Source organism: Prionailurus bengalensis, chromosome A2, assembly GCF_016509475.1.
Source record: "Prionailurus bengalensis isolate Pbe53 chromosome A2, Fcat_Pben_1.1_paternal_pri, whole genome shotgun sequence".
Classification (NCBI taxonomy): domain Eukaryota; kingdom Metazoa; phylum Chordata; class Mammalia; order Carnivora; family Felidae; genus Prionailurus; species Prionailurus bengalensis.
This window is the reverse complement of record NC_057348.1, coordinates 73,391,668-73,404,902: the sequence shown is the minus strand read 5'-3', so window position 1 is coordinate 73,404,902 and position 13,235 is coordinate 73,391,668. Positions and strand designations below refer to the sequence as shown.

The 13,235-nt window shown below is 36.8% G+C and overlaps 1 protein-coding gene across 4 annotated transcripts in view; it reads left to right on the top strand.

Moving 5' to 3' along the window:
• Positions 1-13,235, top strand: part of CDK13 (cyclin dependent kinase 13) — a 123,964-nt gene that overhangs the window by 49,994 nt on the left and 60,735 nt on the right. The window lies entirely within an intron of this gene.

Below are 13,235 nucleotides of genomic sequence, written 5' to 3'. Positions count from 1 at the left end.
TTAACACAATGAAGAAAAAAATTTACATGATCATCTCTCTAGATACAGAATAAACATTTGACAGAATTCAACATTCTTTCATGATAACGACACTCAACAAACTAGGATTAGAAGGAAACTATGTCAAACGTATTAAAGGCCCATATATGAAAAGTATACACCTACCATCATATACTGTAGTGAAAGATGAAAAGCTTTTATTTTATAATCAGGGTGAGACAAGGATACTCACTTTTGTCACTTCTATTCAGTATAGTGCTGGAAGCAGTTAAGAAAAAGAAATAAATATATCAAAATTGGAAAGGGAGAAATAAAATTATCTTTATTCATAGACAACATGATCTTATATGTAGAAAGTCCTAAAGATTCTACCAAACAAAATATTAGAATTAATAAGTAAATTCAGCAAATCGCAAGGTACAAAATCAATGTGCAAAAAAGATGAGTTTCTGTATTCTAACAGCAAAAATCTGAAAAGGAAAAGAAAATGATTTCATTTGCAATAGCATCAAAAAGAATAAAATAGGAATAAATTAACCAGGGAGATGAAATATTTGTATATTGAAAATTATAAAACGTTGCTGAAAGAAGTTAGACACCGTAAATTAAAGATATTGGTGTTCCTGGATTAGAAGACTTAATATTGTTAACATATCAGTACTACCCAGAGTAATCTACAGATTTAATGCAATTCTAATGAAAATCCCAACAGTGGTTGTGGCAGATTGGAAAAATTCATCCTGAAATTTATTTGGAATCTCACGGGACCCTCAAATAACCAAAGCAAACTTGAAACAAGAACAAAGTTGGAGGTCTCACACTTCCCAGTTTCAACACTTATCATAAACTACAGTAATCAGACTGTAGTACTGGCATAAAGACAAGACATATCCACCAGTGCAACAGAATTCAGAGCCCAGAAATAAACCCTGGCATATATGGGCACGTGATTTTAGACAAGGCTACTAATACAGAGGAAGACAGTTTTTTCAACAATTTGTGTTGAAAAAGTTGGATATCTATATGTGAAACCATGAAGTTGGACTCTTAACCTAATACTGTGTTAAAAATAAAACCTTGAGGGGCACCTGAGTGGCTCAGTCAGTTAAGTGTCCGACTTCGGCTCAGGTCATGATCTTACGGTTTGTGAGTTTGAGCCCCGCATTGAACTCTGTGCTGACTGCTCAGAGCCTGGAGCCTGCTTCAGATTCTGTGCCTCCCCCTCTCTCTGCCCCTCCCCTGCTCGTGCTCGCTCGCTCTCTCTCTCTCTCTCTCTCTCAAAAATAAACATTTTTTTTTTAATTAAAAAACTAAAAAAATAGAAATAATATAAAACATCAGGGTGCCTGGGTGGCTCAGCCAGTTAAGCATCCAAATCTTGATTTCGGCTCAAGTTATGATCCCATGGTTATAAGATCCATCCCTGCTTTGGGCTCCGTGCTGGGTGTGGAGCTTGCTTGGGATTCTCTCTGTCCTTCTGTGCCTCTCCCCCACTTGCATGGTTTCTCTCTGTCTCTCTCCTTCAAAATGAAGTAAACTTTAAAAAAAAGTCAGACTGAGGATCACTTAAGAGAAAATACAAAACAAAAAACAGGGGTGCCTGGATGGCTCAGTTGGTTAAGCATCCAGCTTTGGCTCAGGTTATGATCTGGTGGTATGAGCCCCGTGTTGAGCTCTGTGCTGACAGCTCAGAGCCTGGAGCTTGCTTTAGGATTTGTGTGTATGTCTCTCTTTCTCTGCCTTTTGCCTGTTTATGTTCTCTCTCTCTCTCTCTCTCTCTCTCTCTCTCTCTCTCTCTTTCTCAAAAAGAAGAACTTAAAATAAAACCAACTCAAAATGGATCAAAGACCCAAATGTATGAGCTAGAACTAGAATACTTCTATAAGAAAACATAGGGGAGAACTTGACTACATTGAGTTTGGCAATGGTTTTTGGGTAGGATATCAAAAGCACAGAACAAAAAAAGGAAAAAGAAAAAGTTGGGCTACTTAAAATTAAATTTGATTTTTTTAGCAAATTCTACCCCCAACATGGGGCTCAAACTCATGACCCCGAGATCAAGAGTCTCATGCTTTACAGGCTGAGCTACCCAGGCGCCCCCAAAATCAAAATTTTTTTAGGCATCAAAGGACATAAGAGTAAAAAAGCAACTCAGGATATAGAAGAAGATATTTGCTAATCACATATCTGATAAGGTTTTATATTCATTTTATATAAAGAACTCCAACTCAATGAAAATAAAATACCAAAGGACTTTAATTGATTTTAAACACATGAAAAGACATTCAACATCACTATTAGGGAAATGCACGTTAAAACAACAGTGAATTACCATTCATACCCATTAAAATGACTTATCAAAAGAACAAAAATACAAACAACAGAAAAATAACGAGTGATGCCAAAGGTGTGGAGAAATTGGAATACTTGGCCTTTGCCAGTTGGAATGTATAATGGTGAAACTGCTGTGGAAGATACGATGATTCCTTAAAAAGTTAAAAACAACCAGATGGTCCAGCATTTCCACTTTTGGTTATATACTCATAAGAACTAAAGTAGCATCTTGAAGAGATATTTGTACCTTTTGTTAATAGCACTATTCACAGTAACCAAAAGGCAGAAGCAATCTAAATCTTCTTGGATGGATGAATTGACAAGCAAAATGTGGTATATACATACAATGAAATATCATTCAGTCTTTAAAAGGAAATTCTGACACAAGCTACAACATGGATGGACCTTAAGGACATTATGCTAAGTAAAATAAACATCACAAAAGTGAAATACTAGATGAATTTACTTTCAGGAAGTACCTGAGGTAGTCAGATCCATAGAGACAGAAAGTCAAATGGTGGTTACCAGGGAGTAGAGGCGGGTAAGAATGGGCAGTTACAGTTCAATAGGTACAGAATTTCATTTTTGCAAGATGAAAAGAGTTCTGGAAATGGGTGCTGCTGGTTGGTTGCACAACAGTGTGAATGAACTTGCTGCCCCTAAATGGTACACTTAAAAAATAGTTATGAATGGTTTATATTATATACATTTTACTACAGTTTTTAAAAATTAAAAAAAAAAAAAAAGATGAAGTACAGATACATCTTACAACATGAATGGACCTTAAAAACAGTAAGTGAAAGAAGCCAGGTAAAAAGACTGTGTATTGTATAATTCTGTTTATATAAAATGTCCAGAATAGGCAAATCTGTAAAGACAGAAATAGATTGGTGGTTGCCAGACACTTGGGGAGGTGTTGAAAATGGGGAGTACCTGCTAATGGGTATGAGGCTCTTTTTGAGGTGATTTCATTGTGGTGGTGGTTGCACAACTCTGAATACATTAAAACCAATTGCATTGTGTACTTTAAATGGGTGAGTGTATGATATATGAATTAAATCTCAATGAAGCTGTTATTTAAGACAAAAAAATCCAAACAGCACCCCAGAATTTGTTCTGATGAAAATACTGGGTAGATTGAGAGGGAGAGGTGTGTGTGGTGGATGGGGTAGGTTTGTTTAGAAGATGAGACTGGAAGGGTAGGTTAGGACCAAAAATGGTGCTTGACATTAAATACAATGCCAAGGAATCAAAATACTCACTTTTTTCAGAAAAAATAGCACAGAGCTTGTCATGTATTTTGACCAGCATTTATAATGATTTTGTTTGATCTTTGATAATTTGATAGGTAAAAAATGGTATCCTGTCTTTTTAATAATTATTTTTTATTACTGTGGAGATTGGACAGTTTCCTGTTCTTAGAGGCCATTTATATATTTTTTTAACATATATTACCTGTTTATGTCCTTTGCCTATTTTTTAAAATTAGGGTATTAGTGTTTTTAATTGAGTTTTGAATATATTTGTAACATAGTAAGAATGTTCATCTTTTGAGTAGTTTATATAGAAACTGTCCAGACATCTGGTTTCCTTGCTCTCATGTTTCTTATGTTAGTGCTCAGTAAATGCTAGAGTTGAATCGAGGAGAAAAATATTTATAAAACAGATTGTATTCTGTTCCAAAATAACCAAATGAATATTTCATGATTGTGAATTTTGCATAATCAGTTAAAAGGTATAGGAAAGTGTTTTATTTACATTTAATGAAATGTAGCATATAAAGCTTTTACTCTTTTAAATGTTTACTTTTGAGAGAGCATGGGGGAGGGAGAGAGAGAAAGTGGGGGGGGGGAAGAGTCCACGTGGGTGTGAGCGTGGGGGATGGGCAGAGAGAGAAGGGGACAGAGGATCCGAAGCAGGCTCCATGCTGACAGCAGTGAGCCCAATGTGGGGCTCGAACTCACAAACCAGGAGATCATGAGCTGAACTGAAGTTGGATGCTCAGCTGACAGAGCTACCCAGGTGTCCCTTGCCTATAATGCTTTTAAAGGAAAGAATGTAAAATCTTAATTAGGAAATGACTCCTTTCTGAATCACAAGGAGATAGAGTTAGCATAATGTGTTGAAATTTAGAGTTTATTTTCATTTATTTTTTTGATTAAGTAAGCTCTATGCCCAAGGTGGGTCCTGAACTCAAGACTTTGAGATCAAGAGCCAGGTGCCCTTAAAAATTTAAAGAACATGGAGAAATCAGAATGTTTAGTTGCCCACCAGATGATTTATGGCAAAGGGATTGTGGAGTTTAAGGGAAAAGGAATCTGTGGGAAAGGCAGGAAGGAGTAGATGGGAATGGAAAGGGGAAGTGCCTTTCTCTTGTCAATATTTCCTGAGTAGCTGAACAAGAAATAGTGTTCTTTTGGGGCAGATGTTATAAAGTAAAAGTAATGAGAAATATGTGTAATGATTAAGAGTACATAGTTTGAATCCGAGCTTCGTCCATCTCTGGTTTCCTCATCTGGAAGATGGAGTAATAATTCATTATTCATAGGTTTGTTGCATTTGATGAAATAATTCATGCGAAACACTTAGAATATTGCACACAGCAAGAACACAGTAAAGTTTGTGTTTATTATAGGTTGGTAGTCTGTTGATTGTGAGGGTAGAAATAGATCAATAATACAGTAATTGTTTTAATTAGGTGGAGAGGATGGAAGTTTGGGAGAAATGGTTTTAATCCTCCAGTGAAGTTTTGGAGAGCAGACCCAGAAATTAGGAAAAAAAAAAAACAACAACAAAACCTTTTTTCTGAAAGCTTACCAAGTAGTCTTTAATTATTAATAGTAAAAGTTGTCAAGAGTGAAAAAGTTGTCACATAATGACTAGGTGTGTTTGATTGGTTAACCTTACTGGAAGTTAAAAAGTGAGCTCAAACCCAGGCAGAGAAAGGGGGGTCGTAAGAATGAAACTCAGCAGCAGACACGTAAGACAGATGCCAATGGCAGAAGCCATGGTATCGGTTTGAAATGGAGAGTAGAGGGAGAAGTTAAAAAGCGGGTGATCTGCATTGTGAATACTGTGGCCATTAATAGAAGAACTTTAGCAGTTAAATCCTGCAGTGGGGCAAGGTGGGTGGTGAAGGGTGGAAGTGGCAGAGAACCATTTAGGGCAGCATCAGCATTAGGGCAGTCAACTATGAAAGGTTAAAGATTTGTCAGGTTTTTGCCGTTTCTGTGAATTGCCCGTTTGTTTGATGTTTGCTTACTAACTGGAAAGATTTATTAAAATACATATTAATGTTTTATGTGTTTCACATAGCATAGATAATTTTTCCTATTTCCATTGTTTGCCCTCACCTTTGTTTTCCTTGTGTTCTTTGTTATTCTGAAATTTATATGTGGTCATATGTCAGTTTGCGGGATTTTTTTTGAAGGAAGGTGATTTGTCTCACGCTTAGGAAGGCTTAGCCCCCTAGAACATTGTAAGAATGTTTTCTGTTTACATATTTTTAAAGTTTTTATTTAAATTCTAATTAGTTAATGCAGCGTAATACTGGTGTCAGGTGTATAATACAGTGATTCAGCACTTACCATACAACACCCGGTGTTCATCACAAGTGCACTCCTTAATCCCCATCACCTACTTAACCCATCCCCCCATCCACCTCCCCTCTGGTAACCATCAGTTTGTTCTCTGTAGTTTAATAGTCTGTTTTTTGGTTTGCCTCTCCCCCTACCCCTTTGCTCGTTTGTTTTCTTTCTCTTATTTAAATTTTACATATGACCATGGGGGAAGGGAAGAAAAAAAAAGGTTAGAGAGGGAGGGAGCCAAAGCATAAGAGACTCTTAAAAACTGAGAACAAACTGAGGGCTGATGGGGGTGGGGGGGGGTGGGTGATGGGTATTGAGAAGGGCACCTGTTGGGATGAACACTGGGTGTTGTATGGAAACCAATTTGACAATAAATTTCATAATAAAAATAAAAGTAAAAAATAAATAAAATTTACATACGAATGAAATTTTGTGGTGTTTGTCTTTCTGTGACATATTTATTTGGCCTATTTCCATAATTTGGCTGTTGTAGATACAAACATCAGGGTCTGTGTATCCCTTTGAATTAGTATCTTTGTGTTCTTTGGGTAAATACCTAGTAGTACAATTGCTGGGTTTTAGGTATTTCTATTTTCTGGTTTCTTAAAAATGTCTATGTGAGTTTTTAAAAACATTTGGATATTTAATCTTTCTTACTCTGTTCTGTCATGTTCATCGTATATAAAGTTTGTACGTATTCTGGGCTTTCCTGTTTTATAGATCCTTTTGCGTGTCCTGCTATCATACATTGTTTTAATTATTGTAATCTTATATTACATTTTAATTTCTGGTACATAAAGGTCTCCTCCTTTGTGCTCCTTAAGAAAAGATCTTATTTTTATACATTTAGATGTTCATGAAGTGTGAAAACTTAAAAATGGAGACTTGACTGGAATTATGTTGAGGTTTATTTGGGGAAGAGCAGGAGTTTTTAAAAAACTTGTTCAGTGTATGAAATCATAGGTATATTCATGTAATGCTTGAGACTGAAAATTGGTACAGCTTTCATAGAGGAAGGGCATGGTATGATACCTGGCACATACTACATGTTGTATAAGTATTTAATGTTGATATTATATTACAATAATTATTTCTTAAAGTATAATTGTCCTTTAACTCAGCAATTCTATTTTTAGAAACATAGAAGGAAGTAATCATGACTTTATATAAATATAGCTATGAGAATGTTGTTCACAGTATGGCTTATAATAGCAAAACATTAGAATTAATTTAAGTGTCTAACAACTTAAATTGCCTGGGTGGCTCAGTCGGTTAAACGTCCGACTTCGGCTCAGGTCATGATCTCATAGCTTGTGAGTTTGAGCCCTGCGTTGGGCTCTGTGCTGACAGCTCAGAGCCAGGATGGAGCCTACTTCGGATTCTGTGTCTCCCTCTCTTTCTGTCCCTCCCCTGCTTGCTTGAGCTCTATCTCAAAAATAAACATTAAAAAAAAAAAAAGAACTTTATAGGTCTAACATCAGAAGATGATTGAACAGAACTATGGTGTATTATTACTTTGGAGTACTATGTAGCCATTATAATTGTGTTCAATGATAAGGAAAACTGTTCACTCTATATATTATGAACCGGAAAATGTTTATAAAGGAATAGGTAAAGTTTAATCCATATTTTGTATTAAAAATATAGTCTAGGAGCACAAGGAAACCTTTGGGGCTGATGGATGTGTTCATTATCTTAATTGTAGACACAGTCTCACAGGTGTGTACCTATGTGAAAACTACTTAAATTGTATCTTCTAAATATGTACAGTTTATTATTGTCAATTAACACATTGAAACTGAAAAACATTTTTGTTCAGTTAAAGTGTAATAAGCTCAAGGAGAACGATTGAGTTTATTACTTCAGAAATTAAACCAATAGAATATATGAATATATAGAGAGATTTATTTTAAGGAATTGGGTCAGACAATTGTTGAGGCTGGCAAGTCTGAAATTTGTTAAGAGTGGCTAGTAAGCTGGAAATTCTGGCAGGAGTCTGTGTTGCAGACTTGAGTTCAAAAGCATTCTGGAGGCAGAATTTCTTCTTTAAAAGGACCTCAGTCTTTTCTCTTGAGGCCTTCAGATGGTTGGATGAAGCCTACGCACATTATTGAAGGTAATCTGTCCTCAAAGTCTACTGACTTGAGTGTTAATCACATCTAAAAATACCTTCACAACATCTGGACTGGTATTGACCAAGCAGCTGGGCACTGTAGCCTAGTCAGGGTAACACATCAAATTAACCATCACACTCATTACTCTATCAGAGTGATTTCAGCAGAGCAACAAAATTCAATTGAAATGGTTTAAATCATAATGGGAATGTATTAGCTTGCATAAAACGTGGTCCAGAGATAGGGCAGGCTTTAGGGTTAATTGATTCAGTGGCTTTCGGGTGTCAGTAAAGGCTCAAGTTATGCCATCTGCAGTGTCTATTTTATTCTCACAGTAGGATGGCTTGAAGAGGCAGTTACTCATATCTGGTGAGGGGAGAGCCTGGCTTCGCATGGCTTGCTTTCGTTTTTCTTTTCTTCTCTTCTCTTCTCTTCTCTTCTCTTCTCTTCTCTTCTCTTCTCTTCTCTTCTCTTCTCTTCTCTTTTCTTCTCTTCTCTTCACTTCTCTTTTCTTTTTCCTTCCTTCCTTCCTTCCTTCCTTCCTTCCTTCCTTCCTTCCTTCCTTCCTTCCTTCCTTCCTTCCTTTTATTTACTTTTGTGAGAGAGAGAGTGTGAGGACCGAGACACAGAATCTAAAGCAGTCTCCAGGCCTGAGCTGTCAGCACAGAGCCCTACACAGGGCTCAAACTCATGAACCGCGACATCATGACCTAAGCCGACGTTGGATGCTTGACTGAGCCACCCAGACGCTCCTTCCCATGCATTTCTGAAGTCCATGAAGGCTTCTCTCTTAGGGCCCGTCATCAGTGCCTCAGTAGGCCCAAATCTTCTGTGCTTGCACATCTGCGAACCAGTCACCAGCAGGAGGGTTATCAAGAACTACTTAACATAGAATGTACTGTAATTAGAATATGATGAAAAGAAAACAAACTAAGCAAAATACCACTTTCAGTACTCAGGACCTTATTGGGAGGGAGGGAGATAGCTGACTTGGGCAGAGACTGATTCTTGGCTTTACATGAAATCTGAAGATGCTACAGTATTACAAAAGAAGATTGAGAAATACATATTGTGTTATGCAAGTAAAGGTTATGCAGACTTTTTCTTTTCGGTTAGTCTGTGTCCCTAGGACAGGTGGGAATTGGTAGCCAAAATACTGAGTCATGAAGTTAATGGAATTACTGTTTTTATTTTAGGATATGGAAAGTTGCATTGATACTGTCTTTTTACATTCTGACTTTAAGTGTTTTATTTTAGTTAATGTAGTAATTATTTCCTGACTGTTGGCTCCTATTACTGGGCTTGTTCATTAGGGCTTATGTTCATTTCACTCTTGGGTTTTTAGATACCAGACTTAATTTGGGGATTTGGGGTCATTTTTGCATATAATTGGATTTTCTAGCAAATGTTATGTAATCATAAGATTTGTCCATTATCACAGATATTTGGGGTAACAACTGAATGCGTTTTGCATTTCTCGGCTTTTTTGTTATTTGTTTCTGGGTTTAACTGAGTTTTCTGAAAGTGAATTGGAATTTTACAGTTTGTTCTAGATTTAATATAACCAGTAAACTTTTAAAAAGTTCAGATTCTCCTGGCATCTCATGTTATTTCTGCAGCAGCCACTTGGCCAACTTGGATTCCCTACACACTTTTAATCTTCATTTTAAAGCTGTTCACTCTCCCCCAACGTATTGAGTTGCATAAGAAAGACTGGACTGGCATCAGCTGTCCCTAAGATGTTACGTGATTATGTTTGTCCCAGGATGTAATTGAGGTTGCATAGACTTCTCACCATACATCCAACTCTTACAGCAGAAGCTGCATTAAATGATGGCAGTTTAATGGAGCACTCATGATTAAGTGTAAATAAAGGTACATGATTAAGGTAAATAAAAATTGCTTAAACATGGGGATCCTGGGTGGCTGAGTTGGTTAACCATCCAACTTTGGCTCAGGTCATGATCTCACAGTTTGTGAGTTCGAGCCTCGTATCGGGCTCTGTGCTGACAGCTCAGAGCCTGGAGCCTGCTTCGGATTCTGTCTCCTCCTCTCTCTGACCCCCTTCCCACTTGTGCTCTCTCTCTCTCAGAAATAAATAAATGAAAAAAATTGCTTAAATGTAACAAATATACTTTTAAGGGAGTGACAATATGGCTGTGGGTAAAATAGGTTGTAGATAAAGTTTTAATTTTTTTAAAGGTTTTTTTTTTTTTTAAGTTTATTTATTTTGCGTGAGCAGAAGAGGGGCAAAGAGAGAGGCAGAGAGAATCTCAAGCAGGAAACTGAACCACACAGGCTCCCCTTTAGGTAAAATTTTTAAAAAACAGGACAACTTTGGAAGATAAGGTTACTTTAAACAAACTAAAAAGTTACAAATTATGAAGTTATAAATTAATCTGAAATTCCCAAAGAGCAGTTAATGTGCTAGTCTTTTGAAATGATAATTTTGACTGTGAATTCTAGATAATTCGTTTTGAAGTGATCAAAAAATGAATTTTGAAAACACCACTAAAAAAGTAAAGCCAAAAAAAAGTAGAGCCAAAAATACTTTTTTGAAAATTAATTAGAAATTAATGAGAGAATTAATTTAACAAATTTGAAAAATGAAGTAGTGTTTTATTTAATTAAAAAAAAATAATGCTTGCTGTGGGCCAGGCACTTTCCTGAGCAATTTACAAATATTAACTCAAAACTTATAGAAAGCTTATGAAAGTAATTGAAGAAGACACAAAAAAATGGAAAAAGATTCCATGCTCCTGGATAGGAAGAACAAATATTGTTAAAATGTCAATACTACCCAAAGCAATCTACATATTCAATGCAATCCACATGAAAATTACAACAGCATTCCTCACAGAACTAGAACAAATAATCCTAAAATTTGTATGGAACCAGAAAAGACCCCGAATAGCCAAAGCAATCTTGAAAAAGAAAACCAAAGCAGGAGGCATCACAATCCCAGACTTCAAACTATACTACAAAGCTGTAATCATCAAGACAGAACAAAATAGAGAACCCAGAAATGGACCCACAAACGTATGGCCAACTAATCTTTGACAAAGCAGGAAAGACTATCCAATGGAATGAAGATAGTCTCTTCAGCAAGTGGTGCTGGGAAAACCAGACAGCAACATGCAGAAAAATGAACCTGGACCACACACCATACACAAAAATAAACTCAAAATGGATGAAAGACCTCAATGTAAGACAGGAAGCCATCAAAATCCTTGAGGAGAAAAACCTCTTTGATCTTGGTTGCAGCAACTTCTTACTCAAACCATCTCTGGAGGCAAGGGAAACAAAAGCAAAAATGAACTACTGGGACCTCATCAAAATAAAAAGCTTCTGCACAGCAAAGGAAACAATCAGCAAAACTAAAAAGGCAACTGACAGAATGGAAGAAGATATTTGTAAATGACATATCAGATAAAGGGTTAGTATCCAAAATCTATAAAGAACTTACCAAACTCAACACCCAAAAAACAAATAATCCAGTGAAGAAATGGGCAAAAGACATGAATAGACACTTCTTCAAAGAAGACCTCCAGATGGCCAACCGACACATGAAAAAATGCTCCACATCACTCATCATCAGGGAAATACAGATCAAAACCACAATGAGATACCACCTCACACCTGTCAGAATGGCTAACATTAACAACTCAGGCAACAACAGGTGTTGGCGAGGATACAGAGAAAGAGGGTCTCTTGCATTGTTGGTGGGAATGCAGGGTGGTGCAGCCACTCTGGAAAACAGTATGGAGGTTCCTCAAAAAAACATAAATAGAACTATCCTATGATCCAGCAATTGCACTACTAGGCATTTATCCAAGGGATACAGGTGTGCTGTTTCGAAGGGACACATTCACCCCCATGTCTATAGCAGCACTATCAACCATAGCCAAAGTATGGAAAGAGCCCAAATGTCCATCAATGGATGAATGGATAAAGAAGATGTGGTATATATATACAATGGAGTATTACTCGGCAATCAAAAAGAATGAAATCTTGCATTTGCAACCACGTGGATAGAATTGGAGGGTATTATGCTAAGTGAAATTAATCAGAAAAAGACAAAAATCATATGACTTCACTCATGTGAAGACTCTAAGAGACAAAACAGATGGACATAAGGGAAGGGAAACAATATAAAAACCGGGAGGGGGACAAAATAGAAGAGACTCATAAATATGGAGAACAAACTGAAGGTTGTTGGAGGGGTTGCGGGTGGGGGGGATGGGCTAAATGGGTAAAGGACACTAAAGAATCTACTCCAGAAATCATTGTTGCATTATATGCTAACTAATTTGGATGTAAATTAAAAAAAATAAAAAATAAAACAAGTTAAAATATTAACTCGTTTAATCCTCATAAAAAATCTGTGAGGAATAGAGAAGGAAATGAGATGTAAAAACATCAGAACCACTCTTAAATACACATAATACCTGGTATATGAAAAATAGTGACTAGAAATACTCTTTTTCAAGTGGACATTTCAGTTTGTTTGATTTTAATAGGATGTAGAAAATCTGGCTTTGATGTATCACAGTATTTTTGTGGGAAAATGCATTAGAAATACAATTATTTAGGCCAAGTACACACCTGTTTCCTGCCATTCTCAGCCGTGGTGGCATTCAATGGATTTCTCCTCTTTTCTGCTCCTCACCTATCACATGGTGGGAGCACGTTTCCTAACCCCGCTCACTGTCACTGGTAGTGACCTTGGAGGCCTGAAATGAGAAATGGAGACCTTCAGGTGACAAGCCAGGAGCTCTCAGGTTTTCAGAATTGGAAGCTTTTGGGCTTTTTTTTGTGATAGAAAGATCTCTGGATTTGAGGTATTTGGTTTTAGGCAGGCACAGTCATCAAACCTCTCTCTTTCTGCCATTTCAGGAATTGATCTGTTTCTCTTTTTATTGCTACTGACCGCCACTCTTGGTCACAACTTCGTGTAATGTGCGTATATCTGTTGTTAAGTTTTCTGCCGCTAATACCAATGAGAAGCAGAGGAGGATAGCTTTCTTCCTTCTCTGCCAGTACTTAACACCCAAACCCTTTTCCCCAGACACATTTTCCTCTTTGGCCTGTGGGAAATGCAGAGATAAGAAAGTGACTTTGGGTAATGTATTTACTGAATGCCGAAATAAAATTGTCTGGATACTTTTCGAAGAAATTACTTAACAAGTATTTGTTGAGT